At 36.8% G+C, this 13,843-nt stretch overlaps 1 protein-coding gene across 1 annotated transcript in view; it reads right to left on the bottom strand.

Annotated features, from left to right (window-relative positions):
- Positions 1-6,558, bottom strand: part of klar (klarsicht) — an 828,351-nt gene extending 821,793 nt beyond the window's left edge. The window contains exon 1 of the mRNA XM_081758673.1: positions 6,527-6,558. The gene's annotated coding sequence lies outside the window, so the exon portion shown is untranslated. The remainder of the gene's footprint in view (positions 1-6,526) is intronic.
- Positions 6,559-13,843: the final 7,285 nt, after the last annotated feature.

Here is a 13,843-nt window from a genome sequence, read left to right as displayed (position 1 = left end):
AGGAAAATGTTGGGGTAGTACCCAACGTACAGGTCTCAGGCCGCTTCCTTCCTTCCCCTTCCCTGGATAATGCGCTCGCCGAAAGACATCGTCCCTCATATGTGACGAACTTAAGGCCATAGATGCTGGTAATATCCAGAAACATGTATAAATAAATAAATAATAATTAAAAATATACTCATACAGACAAACTAGAAGCTCTTTTTACCTTGCTGTGCCCCATGAAGCGCGGCCTGATAGTATAAAATTAATTCGGCAGTATAAAATACTTAAAGCTGAGGCTCCGTTTAAAAGTTGAAATCACATTGATTTATAACTATTAAATGTCAGTTATGACAAACCCTTTATCGTTCCCCGCCATATGCTTGTTGTCAATACAAAATCGTTTGAGTTTGTCCTGTTTAGTTCTTCTTCCTTACAGGCCGTCGACCTTGGTCCACATTTGTTTACCAGACCTTGGTTTTCCGCCAGTCTGGAATGTCACGTGCCACGTCATCCTCAACCATGTGGCAGTCCAAGAATTGCAAATAAGCATGCGCACCAAATGCGCGGGAACCGCCAGACCCCACCCACATTTCCTCCACGTAGCCTGCTTTGACGATGACGGGACTTGCTTGCTTCCTTGAGCTCACCCCCAATCCCAATGCCTATCGATTAAACAAACACACTGCATCGCTCTGTCAATAACGACCTCAATTTACGTCAAGCAATAACATTTTAATTGAACCAACTTCAATGATATTGCGTTTATAAAATTCTGAAGCAAGTTGTAATTAATTTTGTTAAATTCCTTATATCAGCAACTGCTATCCTTTCGGATTAAATAATTTCCATCTACGTTTACTCATCTCAGTCTCTTCTTATTGGAAACGCAAGCAAATACAAAAACACCCTGACACAACTGATACTCTGGTAGGTAATGTGGGGCATTGAAGTTACTGTTAACGAATTCTAGTTAAGGAATGTGTGGTCAGCATATTGGATCTTATTGCTGTTGTTCCTGGCTAGCTTCCTTGATGAAAATTCGCAAACTCTTAATTCAAATCTAGTTTCCCCACACCCTCACCAATGTTTAGTTAAAGTCGAACATTTGCGTGTCCCCACTGAGAAACAAACCCAGGATCACATGCGTTAATCATCAGATTACATGATAGGATACTATTCTCATTTTTTAGTTACTTAAACTAATATGTTAACTCAAATTAAGCAGATATTCAACTTAAAAGATGGATAATATTAACGAAGCGCTGGTTTTAAAGTGTTTTCAAGTAAGTATTCACATTGCAACACAGTTTAAAAACATACACGAGAAAAACAACGAAGAAAAATGTTTTTCTTTGTCTTTCCAGCCTAATTTATTGTCTGCAGAAGATAAAAATTAACAGACGATTACCCTACATGACATGGCAAAACTGCACAACACAAGTGTTTTGCCGCGTTGCATAATACCAAGGATGCATATTCATTTACTATTTCTTCACCGTCAGTTTGATCTCCTAGGTTAATATGGAAATAAAATTCCAGTTTAAAAATATCCTGACTGAGGAGGAAATCGCCCCAAATTAATTTTGCATATTACATTGTACTTACTTAATGTATAACATGAAATATACGTTTAACAGGATTGTTCCGCGTATCTGTAATTCTTATGCTAAAGAGTAACTGCAGTTCCAATTCGGCTGGAGGTCATGTGGTTCGGATCCCACGTAAAGCTGTAGGTTCACGTGTCATATAGTCTCGGTGCTGACAAGGAGAAAAAAATCCAATCCATCCATTTAAATAGTTGATTGTCTTTTTGTTTACTTTCTTTCTTGCAGTCCACATCCCAGCTTTGACGGCTAATAACTTGGCAAGCACAGGTCTGCACAGGAAAATATTTCATATGCACACTAAGGAATTCAATAGGGACTGTGTGGGGGGCGCGGTGACTCAATGGTAGAGCGTTCACCTCCAGTGCTTGGGGTCCCTGGTTCGATACCAGCTCGCGCCGTGTAGACTTTGTGGTGGACAAACACCGTGCTCATGGGTTTTCTCAGGGTTCTCCCGTTTCCTCCCACTTTCTTCATTCCACCATTTTATCCATTTCTCATCATCACCGTCTCCTTTAGCCTAACCGGCATAACTGTGGGACGTAAAACTCAAAGATTTCATTTCATTTTTCAATAGGGACTGCGGTGGCTTATTGGTAGAGTGAACACCTCTGTTGCGTAAGGTTCCTGTTCCATTCCAGCTCGCGCCAAGTGGACTCTGTGGTGCGCAAACATTATGTGCGTGTCTCGGTGTTCTTCCGTTTTCTTCCACTTTCTTCATTCCACCATTTTATTCATTATCATCATCACCGTTTCCCTTAATCTCGGTGGCACGTTAAACTTTAAAAGAAAGAAGAAAAACAAAGGAAAATGAAATGAAATCTTTGAGTTGTACGTCCCACGGTTATGCCGGTTAGGCTAAAAGAGACGGTGATGATAAATGATTGAAATGGTGGAATGAAGAAAGTGGGAGGAAATGGAAGAACCCCGAGAAAACCCACGAGCACGGTGTTTGTCCACAAAGTCCACACGGCACGAACTGGGATCGAACCAGGAACCCCAAGCAGCGGAGGTGAACGCTCCACCACTGAGCCACCGCGCCACCAAGAAAAAACAAAGGAACTCAAGATTTAGCTCCATGTTAAGTTTGATGAAGAGAGAATGAATTCTGATGTTCACATACGATATGAACTATCCTTATCAGTTTTCTTTTTTGAAGATAAAAACAAAAGAAGGACGAAAAATGCTTATGTTAGCACAGCCCCCTTTCGTGCGATAGGTGCCGGTACGATTCACGGGGAGCTTATGTGGTTTGGATCCTACTTAAGTTGTAGATTCACGTCTCATATATCCTCAATGTTGAAAAAGGGTACCAAAACTTGAAGCAAACAACGTGCAACTTTAGATCAATATTATCTACATCTAAAATATGATGAACATTAATATTAACAACTAGCAGCATCACTTGTACAGCACGAGAAGGAGTTTGGTTTGTACGGTGTGATATTTTCTCATTAAAAATTTAACCCAGAAGTAGTGGTAGATTTATACCGTTTCTGGTTTGAATAAAAGGTTAAGAAAAAAGATCGTGCCTATCCTTAGAACGCTAAGTCGGTTCCACAGGAACCGCTTCTCGCTCTCTTATCATTTTTCTTTCTATATACACTCATGTTCAAAATTATTGTCGCATGTCTATAAATATGTTTTTGTAGGAATATAATTTGATAACGACTTCGCCTGGTATTTCTTATAATGTTAGTATGTGTATAATCGGCAAAGACATATATGTGGAAAATTTCATGTCAAAAGAGCAGTAAATAAGAACAATAAAACGAAAATAAAACTTTCTTATCCATTTAGCAACATTTTGTTTTACTCTAATTTTCGTATTTATAATTCATCTCCTATGAAATTTACCACAAATATACATTTCCCGATTATACACATAGTATCAGTATTAAAAGTACCCTGCAAAATCATCAAATTATATTCTTACAAGAAGACAGTTATAGATATGCGACAATCATTTTGGATATGAGTGTACATCTATATTGAAACCAGAAGTTGTAGGAGATTTCTATCACTTGAGGTTTTTGTAGAAATGAAATGAAATCTTTGAGTTTTACGTCCCACGGTTATGCCGGTTAGGCTAAAGGAGACGGTGATAATGAGAGATGAGTGAAATGGTGGAATGAAGAAAGTGGGAGGAAACGGGAGCACCCCGAGAAAACCCACGAGCACGGTGTTTGTCCACCACAAAGTTCACTTGGCGGGGGCTGGGATCGAACCCGGGACCCCAAGCACCAGAGGTGAACGCTCTACCACTGAGCCACCGCGCCCCCCGCAGAGGTTTTTGTAGAGTTAAGTATGAAGATGAATGTATTTTTTTTGGGGGGGGACGGTTAATCGATTGAAGGAAGTCCTTCTCCCTATCTATTACCATTTTTGTTCTATAGTGATCAATGTTAAAACCGGCAATGGTTTATTTCTACCACTTCCGGTGGACGGATCTGTTACATCAACGAGCTCGATTCCTGACTTCGACTCTCTACGTCCCGGCCAAAATCCATCAGATCCATCAGGTAGTTCTTGAGATTTTGTCTCTCCCGGACGGACAGACACACGGACAGACAGAGTAAATATATAAAGAGTTTTGGCAAAACCAAACTCCTTATAAAACAGGTCTTATACTGAATTTTAAGGATTTCGGCTTCACATTATAAAATTTTAAAACACACATCTTACTCAATGCTTGTTTCTTCATTAAAATCTGCTTGCCGAGAAAATAAGACATCCAAATTCAAATTTCTCAAATTCCGACTTATTCCCTATATAGACCTTTAGAAAGAATGACTACTGAACAAAATCGGCTCAACGTTATCCTCAGATCTTAAATTTATGAGCACAGTCAGGTTGGCTTTAAAAATCAGACTCGAGTGAGCCCTTCTCCAAAACACATTTCAAAAAACGTCTACCGCTCTAAATACAGTACATCCTTTTGTTTCATTCTATTTTTTTTATTCTACGGAAAGAAATATTCAGCAAATCTAATTTATATTTAAAAAGCTTTTGATAATTGAAATGATCTTAATACAATCAGAAAGTATTTGGTTATCAAATATCTAAATATATTCTCACCTGATCATGTAATCCGAATATTGCGATTCAAATACGTCATAGTTCTGTATCTTTAATATCAACGACTGTCTATTGCTTACATTTTGTGATAAATCAATCCCACTAAAGGGATTTCCTTCTTGATAGTCGTAGGTCTTCGAGGTCAAAAATGCTCATAAATTTCACTTTAATTTGCTATACATTATGCACTTATTGGATCGATTTGCAGATTAGTTTCCAGAAATAATGATAGTAGTAGCCTCCATTAGAGAGTAAATGAATACATTGGCAGAAATACAGTTGATGGATTTCAGCTTAAAGAGTCTTCCATATAATAGGTTTTCCAAATGTGTTTTCCTTTAATTGATTGCCTCAAAAGTCTACGAACTTCACTTTCAAGGGTAAACCTCTCAGCCCAATCCAACTTTTTAGATTTGAAATCGCTCCTTGAAGAGTTAAAGAGTCTATTTTAAAACAGTTAATCAAAATAAGAACCTATTGAAACGATCTACAATCACGGAATGATAAAAAAAAAAAAAAAAATCTCCTTCCCATCAGGCAGTGCGACGACCTCAAGTTTCTGCTATCCTACGCCCTCTTCGTGCAGATGCTTCTATGGTGCAACGGAGGACAACCACGCCCGTCTTTGACAGTTGTTCCGTGATACATGTTAACAGAGTTCCTGGTGATGTAGTCCAATTCAATGGGAAAACACCGGAAATTAAACACCACAGCTTGGATATACTGCCGTACGTATTTGCAATTTCAGCGTGCCATTGCTCTTTGGCAAATCTCAATTCTGTGTTGTTTTAACGCTATCTCTTGAAAAGTAATGGAAACATGGATCGCTTTCAGTAAAATAATAAAAGACCAAAGATCAATTTACGACTCGTATCTATATTAAATTTCAAATCTCGCTTTTAATGCTCTATGCACTCTGTTGTTTGTGGATACCTACGTACATCATAGAAACAATAAGGAAGAACATGTTTTGTGTTATTCTAATAAATGCATATTCCAACAGAAATCAAAAGTTTAAATCAACTGAAAAAACTTCGGCACTCAAACCGAAGCAAAAACAATAGAACCAAAATTCCTATTAGTCACTTGCTCAAGATTCAATTTTATACTTAGGGCCGCAGTGGCTCAGTGGTAGAGCGTTCACCTCTGGTGCTTAGGGTCCCGGGTTCGATCCCAGGCAAGTGAACTTTGTGGTGGACAAACACAGTGTGCGTGAGTTTTCTCGGAGTTCTCCCGTTTCCTCCCACTTCCTTCATCCCACCATTCATTACTCATCATCACCGTCTCCTTTAGCCTAACCGACATAACCGTGGAACGTAAACCTCAAAGATTTCATTTTCAATTTTATACTTGGCTCGGGAGTTAGGACAACTTTGTTCCTATACTGTTCATATTATTTCAAAAGTTTGTGATCATATTGCTGCATAGTATCTTAATCAAGGAAGGGGGGTATAAAACAAGAAAACCCCTTGCTTCGCCACTTCCATTGTACATTTTGTTATATTCGCACTGTTGGTAGCATTTATAATTGGCGCAGAAAATGTCACTTCCTGAATTGCTAAAGAAAGTGTAAAAACTCACTACTCTTATATAACCTTGAATACTATAAAAAACATATTAGAACCTCGCCAAAATCCTGTTATTTCATATCGTAAAATATCACAGCGTTGTTATCGTTTGTGCATAATGTCGTTAGCAGGTGATAGCATTGTCCCATGCTTTTGTGTGAAGTTCTCCTTGAATATTTTCAATGCTTTCTATTGCCGATATCTAACAGAAATGAACTGGGATTTCATTTCATAAATAAAATATACTTTACAAAAATATCAACAAAACACTAACAAAACTGGGGCACTCACCTTCAAGGTCCAATCCGGGAGTTGCTTCAAACAACCTGAAAACAAACAAATGAAAATTATTATTTTCCAGTAAAACAATGAAATAAATTTAGGTAGACAATTTTCTTTTCTTTTCTTTTTCTCTCTTCTAAGTAATATATAAATTCGTCCGTTTTTCGAGTAGAATGGATTTAATTTGAATTTGTTCGAAATAAAAATTTAAGAAAATACGCAAGTTTTTAAAAATACTTTTTAAAGAACATATTAAAATAAAGTAAAGAAAAGTATGTAGGGCTATATATTTCTTCAATTATAAAATAAAAATATAAAAGAAGAAAAGATGATGGGAAGAAAAAGGACTTGAAAGAAAGGAAAGAAGAAAGATTTCTTCTTCACCTTCTTTTCATAACTTCTTTCTTTTTTTCTTCCTTTCTCTCTCTCTCTCTCTCTCTCTCAGTCTTTTTCCTTTGTTTCTTTTTCATTTCTCAATAATAGAGGGAAGATAAAAAGGAGAAAAGCCTCTCCTCTCTGAGGAAGAAAAATGGGATTTTTATTTCTTTCCATTTTTCACTCCTTTCTTTTTCTCTGTAAAAAATATATTCTTGTTTCTTTTGTTAGTGCTTTCGTCCTTTGAAAGTAACGGTATATAAAGAAACAAAACTCATTGAGAGACAGAGAAGAGAAAGAGAGACAAAATGAAATGAAATCTTTAAGTTTTACGTCCCACAGTTTTGCCGGTTAGACTAAAGGAGACGGTGATGATGAGAGAAATGGTGGAAGAAAGAAAGTGGGAGGAAACGGGAGAACCCCGAGAAAACCCACGAGCACGGTGTTTGTCCACCACAAAGTCCACACGGCGCGAGCTGGGATCGACAGAAAGATAGAGACTCTTCTTCCTATTCTTTCAGTGTAACTCCCCTTTCCCTTCTTGATCTTTCTTTATCCCTTCCCCTCTTTTTCTTTTCTTTTCTCGATATTTTCCCCTTTCCTTGATTCTTTCTTTCTTTATAAAAGAGGAGGAGAAGGTGGGGAATCACTCTTTCTCCTTCTCTGAAGGAAGAAATAGAGCTAGAGGGAGAGAGAGAGAGAGAAATTTCTTTTTCTTTTTTTATTTTTATTTTCTCATTCCCTTTGCATCCCCAACCCTCATTCCACTCACCCTTTTTTCCTATAAGCAAGAAGAAAGAAAATACGATTAAAAAGGAAGAAAGTTTATTTCTTCCTTTCTAAAGATGAAAATAAGAACGAGAGAGATTGGATCTTTCCTCTCTTTCTCTCTGGAAAAAGAGAGAAAGAAAGAGTCGAGTATTCCCTTCTCTCTTCTCAACTCTGTGCAAAAGAAAGAAAGAGCAAAGGAAATGTATTTAAAAAAAAGGAGAAAGAAATGAAGTGGCCCTTTTTCTCTCTCTTTTCCTGTAAGCCGTTTCTCGCTAGAAAGAAAATACTTCTTCTTTTTGATTTCCTCTTTTCTCTCTTTGTGACAGGGGTCTGGGGCGAAGTGCTAGGGGAAGACGTACGGAGAAAAGGATATCTTTCTTCTTCCTTTCTCTCTCAAAAGAAGTAGATAGAAAGAAAAAGAGAGAGAAGATAGGAGATCCCAACCTTTCTTCCCTTTCCCCTCTTTCCTTTCTTTGATTTCTCTGATTATTTTCTCTTTTTTAGAGAAAGAGAGAAGGTTTCCTCTTCCTTCTCCCTCTTTCTCTCCCTAAGAAAACCTAATTCAAAAAGATACATTTCTCCTATACCTGAGAAGAAAAACAACGGAAGAAGGGGAAAAATTATCCCCCAATTAAACAAAGAAGAGAAAAAAGAAATCGGGAAAACAATATCAGACGAAAGAAAGAAAGGAAAAACATCTTTCTCTTTATTGTCTTTCCCCTCTAGAAAAAGATAAAGTAAGAAAAATAAAGAAAGAGAGAGAAAGAAAGAAAAGGAAAAGAAAAACGAAAGGAACATACCCTCTTTCTTCCTTTCTTCATATCAAAGAAGAAGAAAAAGGGAAGAAAGAGAAAAAGGACTAAAGAAATAAAACAGATTTTCTTTCTTTTTCGGCTTTCTCTTTCTTTCAACCAAAAAAAATAACAATGGAAAACAATATTTTCCAGAGAAAGAGAAAGACGTTAAGAAGAAGAAAAGGTTCTCTCTTTTTCTCTCGTTAAAAAAGATAATAGAAGCATTTTTCTTTTATTTTTAGAAAAGAGAGAGGAGAAGAGGTGACTTGGTGAAAGAGTGAGTAAGAGAAACATGACTTTTTCGCCTCCCTTTACACTCTCTTCTCTTTCTCCCCCCTTTCTAATGGGGCTAATTGACTCTCTTTATTTTTTTATTTTTCTTCCCTCTTCTGAGGAAGGAAGGGGTGAAAAGGGAGAAAAGAAGGAGAAACTCTCTCTCTCTTCTTTGTTTTTTATTTTTCTTCCCCTCTTTCGAGGGAAGGAAAGGGCGAAAAAGGAGAAAAGAAGGAAAGACGCTCTCTTTTCTTTATTTTTTACTTTTTATTTTTCTTAAAAAACGAGAAAAGAAGGAAATCCTTTCTCTCTTTCTTGTTTATTCGCTTCCCCTCTTACGGAGGAACGAAAGGTCGACAAAGGAGAAAAGAAGGAAATACTCTCTCTTCTTTATTTTTCTTCTCCTCTTCCGGGAAAGGAAAGGGCGAAAAAATGAGAAGAGAATGAAAGAGACTCTTTCTCTCTCTCTTTGATCCTAAGTGTGAAGAAGGCTCTCACTCCCCTAACGATCTTTCCATCTCCTTTCTTCCCTTTCCTTCTGTTTCCGTTTTCTTTCTTTGTTTTCCCCCTTCTTCTTCTTCTGTAGGAGAGAGAGTTTGAAGGGTGGCGCTCAGGTCAACCCCTTCCCACCAATCCAGGGGCCTTTCCTTCTCTTTCCCCATTTGTTCTTCCCTCGTGTTCCAAAGGAAAGAAAAAAAGAGAGAATTATAGTTTCTTCTCCTTTCGCCATCTCAAGAAGAAGAGGAAGAAAGAGATAAAAAAAGAAAGAGAAAAAACAAATAACAATATTTTTCTTCTTTTTGCTGACAACTGTTTTTATTATCTTTGTGTACTTCAGTTCCAATTGACTGACGCCTTGGATCGTTTCCAAAACATCTTCCATAAATTTACTAATCAAGGTTTTCTGTTATAATTATGTGTAAATTAAAGCTTGCAATCAAGGAGCTGATGTCATTTTAAGTAATTATTAGATTTAGTCCCATGCTTCCTATCGTTTCAGGCATCGCAATGACTCTCCTTTAGCGTAATCAACACCACCATTTGTTTACCATTTTCTGGTACATTCATCACCTTGATGTCTTCTACGCTGTGTCTAATTCAAGATGCAGCGGACCTTTTCATTTCGGGATTCATTAAAAAGTTCTTAACTTTAAACAAAGATAAATATTAAATTAGATTACCTATGATGATACCAATTTAATTCCAAGTCTCAATGTTGCCTCTTGGGTTTCTCTAGCTGATTTTCTTGCCCATTAATTACCTATTCTCTCTGCTTCTACTTACTACTAAATTTGGTGACTAGATGGCATATGAAACAGATATATTCTCGCTTCTCAACTAGGCGTTTCAAGCTGAATTGTGACCGGGTCTTTCGACTAATTTTCTCAGGGAGCTTTTACTCAGATACACCAATGAATGATGAATTGATACTTATAACTTAAAAAAAAAAAGTCCTCCCTATGATTCATTGTTGGATCAAGAGACCTAATATATTTCTATCAAAAATTTTCTTGTAGGCCTTATATCTGGAGAACTACATGGAGTGTAGGCAAACCCGAACTATCACTTAACTCAGTATGATGTGCTTGTTCCGTAGACAGTACGAAAGCTCGATTTAGGGGCCGTTCAAAAATTTTGTGGTCCCTGATCCAAGATCCAATATATTTCAATCAAAAAGTTCTTGTACGCCTTATATCTGGAGAACTACATACAGTGTAGCCAAATTCAAACTATCAGTAAACTCAGTATGATGTGCTTATTCCATAGAAAAAGAAAAACGATTTAGGGGCCGTTCAAAAATTTTTTGGCCTCTGATTAAATATATATATATATATATATATATATATATATGATTGGCCAAGATCACAATCTTCTGATGCAGTTTTTGCTCATTCCTAAAATTCTTGTTTATTATTTTTATATTTCATCCGCTAGTTTGAAAGTGCTTTGTCAAACGAACTATTCTGTCATTTACCATTTTCGTTGGGAAGCATGATTAAACTCGATGAGGAAGAGGTCTCTACTTACTGAAACCTCACTCCACCAAATATGATCTCAACAGACTTCAACGCTTAAAACATTAAGTTTAATTAGACACAAGTTTGATTATCCTCTGGTCTCAGTGTCAATCTTTCAAGTCTTTACAGCCGATTGATCACCTACTACCTAGTATTACGAGAAATACATTATGGAGTTAAACTAAAAATATTAACATACACACGTTCAGTAGGTTAGCTGCAGCTTAAGAACAACTGTAGTTGTGTTTAATGACTGAAACAAATATTAATCTTCAAGCAGCATGATGTTATCCTCAACACGTTTCTATAATTAACTGGGAAGCTCTCTGAAACTCGACGTGTGATTTTACAGTCGCCAATCCAAACATGTACGCTCATTAAATCCTCTTCCTACATATATATCTTGCACCCTCCTGCAAAATTTCTCTCACTGTTCTGCTTCGGAAGCAACCAATGGATCTAAGCAAATGAAATATGCATTTTCTCGACGACTCTCTCCTCTCCTTTCTAATCTTTTTAAGGATTTTTTTTAAGCAGGGTGGAAAACACATTATCCTTGACCCCTGCAACTCTTCCACCAAAAAGACATAAAGAGCGGCTTCTTTTCCTTCTCAAGGGTCTATTTTTACCTACGTAAAGATGTGTGTGTAACTCTTTCCTTTTTCCATCCCCACGTGGCGTAACGTGATGGTTGAAAGAAGCTGTTAAGAGGGATAAGTCACGGATATACAGGGGGACCAAACTAGCACGTGGAGCACTACTTTTTTTTAAAAAAAAAAAAGTACTAATACACTACTTTTACGCACACACGTGTCACCTCCTAGTTCTTGCATTTTTTGTCAAATGGCAAAAGCCAAAACAGCACCTGGTCAAGATATTTTTCTTTTTTCACATTCTTTAATTGTCACTTCACGGCTACCTATTTTCTTCTTTCTTTTTTAAATTCTTCATTTCCTTCTAGTCTTCTTTATTTCCGTTCATGCCTCTTACGTCATCCAAACAGCTTTTATTTTTCTGTATGCTACGTTTCACGTCCGGAAAGTAATATAATATATTCTACACCCTCAAACAACACCCATACATCTGGGTCTTGTTATTCACGCTATACAAAGACGGACGTTTTCTAAGTAGAGAAGTGAATGACGACTGTACGACAGCAGTTTTATATGTTCTTTCACGTTTCACTGAGATTTTGGGGAGAAAACCTAGACATGTGGAGACCGCAACCAAAAATCTCTTTCTTGGAAATAAACTAACCCAGAATGCCTCCCTTAAACTTTAAAAGTGCTGTTTATTTCACTCTTGTTATGAGGATCTAAAGGTTTTTAAATGACTGGTTGCTATAAACGAACAGAATTTCAGACAATGAATTCTTGGTTCCAGAACATTTCAGTCTTTTTTTTTTTTTTTTGGGGGGGGGGAGTACTAGTATAAGTGTACTTACTCTGTTACACTATTGGAACTAGCTATGTTTACAGACTGCAATTATCTCAGTGCAGGGCTATACTATTTAGGCAGAAATAGAATATCGTAGTTGAATTGGGATTTGGTTTACAAAGCTAAGGCCTGCACAATATCATACTACCTCCATTATTCAAATTAGCCTAGACATAATGAAATTTATAAGCACCTAATAATATATCGTAAACATTACCATCCGTTCTCAGAGGTATTCAGAAAAAGGGACGATAGGAACTGTTCTGAAAAAGAATTAAAGATTTCCCAATTTAGTTCTCGAAGTTGGATATTGTGACTATCAATTTCTTGTGTTTTGCCACCTTCATCAAGGAGAAAAAAAAAGTTATTTGATGTTTTCAATAAGAAACCATACATGGAACACTGAGCATATATATCTCTCATATTCCTTTAATGTGTTTTCCCCATATTTTCAAAGTAAGGAAAAATCGACCATAAAAAATTCGGGTATTAACGCAAGCAAACATAATAAAGTAAATGGTCAGTACTTTTGAATTACCTGTAGAATTTGAACACTGTTAATATTTTGTAATATAATACAACGAATGGTAAATTTCGTGCTGAGAAACATTATTTTCAATACATTGTCCACAGTTTTATGTATTTTGTCACCACAAGAGTCCAACTGTCGATATAGATATTTAAGATATTTTGGAAATTGTATTATAGATAACAAGAAATGATTATCCGAAAGAGGCCTGTCTGGTGAAGTCTGAAGAAAGAAGAAAATAACTTTTATATAGTGAGAGAAGCATGAAATTGCTAACTTTTCTAATTCACATAATTATACACTAAGACACTATCTGCATATGCTGTTAGGTAACAAGTGATAAGTGAGTGGGCTTGGTCTCGGATTCAATTCGCGGTAGGAGTTTCTTGTCTGCGATGCAAATCCGAGTAATGTTTCTGATTCTACTTTAAACAATGTGCCATGTCTCATACAGTCTTAGTACTAAAAAGTGGCGTTAATGTTTAATCAGCCAATGAATAGTGCTTCGTGCTTTAGACGAAAATATACTTTTCAGTCCCGACCCAGTATCGTAATGCAATTGAGTAGCTATTATCTGCTCAGTTTTACCTCTAAAATGAAATTAAATTAAATCTTTTCAATTTAACGTCTCACGATTCTCTTTAAGCTAAAGAAGATGGATTATTAATCCCTTTGAGCTACAGAGGACGGATTATTAATCCCTTTAATCTAAAGACGAATTATTAATCCCTTTAAGCCACAGAAGACGGATTATTAATCCCTTTAAGCTAAAGAAGACGTATTATTAAAGCAAGTGAATGATAATGGAAGAATCGATGGAAAGACAAATGTGGAAGGAAAGGGAATATTCCCAAGAAAACCCACGCACATGATGTCCGACACAAACTTACTTGGCTGAGGATCGAACCAGTATCCTATGCACTAGAGATAAGCACTCTTATCACTGAGCCACCGTGTCCTCAGCTTTACCTCTAAACGGAGATAAACAATAATATTCGTATTCTTCTACTGTTAAGAAATACGTGATGCATCCTACTTTCCCACGGCGAGAAGCAAATCATATACACGTGCTATGTCGTACGGAATACTTGCACCACACAAAGCAAAATACTCCTACTACACTGTCGAA

Source organism: Thermobia domestica, chromosome 5 (genome assembly GCF_964235325.1).
Source record: "Thermobia domestica chromosome 5, izTheDome1.hap1.1, whole genome shotgun sequence".
Lineage (NCBI taxonomy): Eukaryota > Metazoa > Arthropoda > Insecta > Zygentoma > Lepismatidae > Thermobia > Thermobia domestica.
The sequence above is the reverse complement of the archived record's forward strand: the minus strand, read 5'-3'. Positions and strand labels throughout refer to the sequence as shown.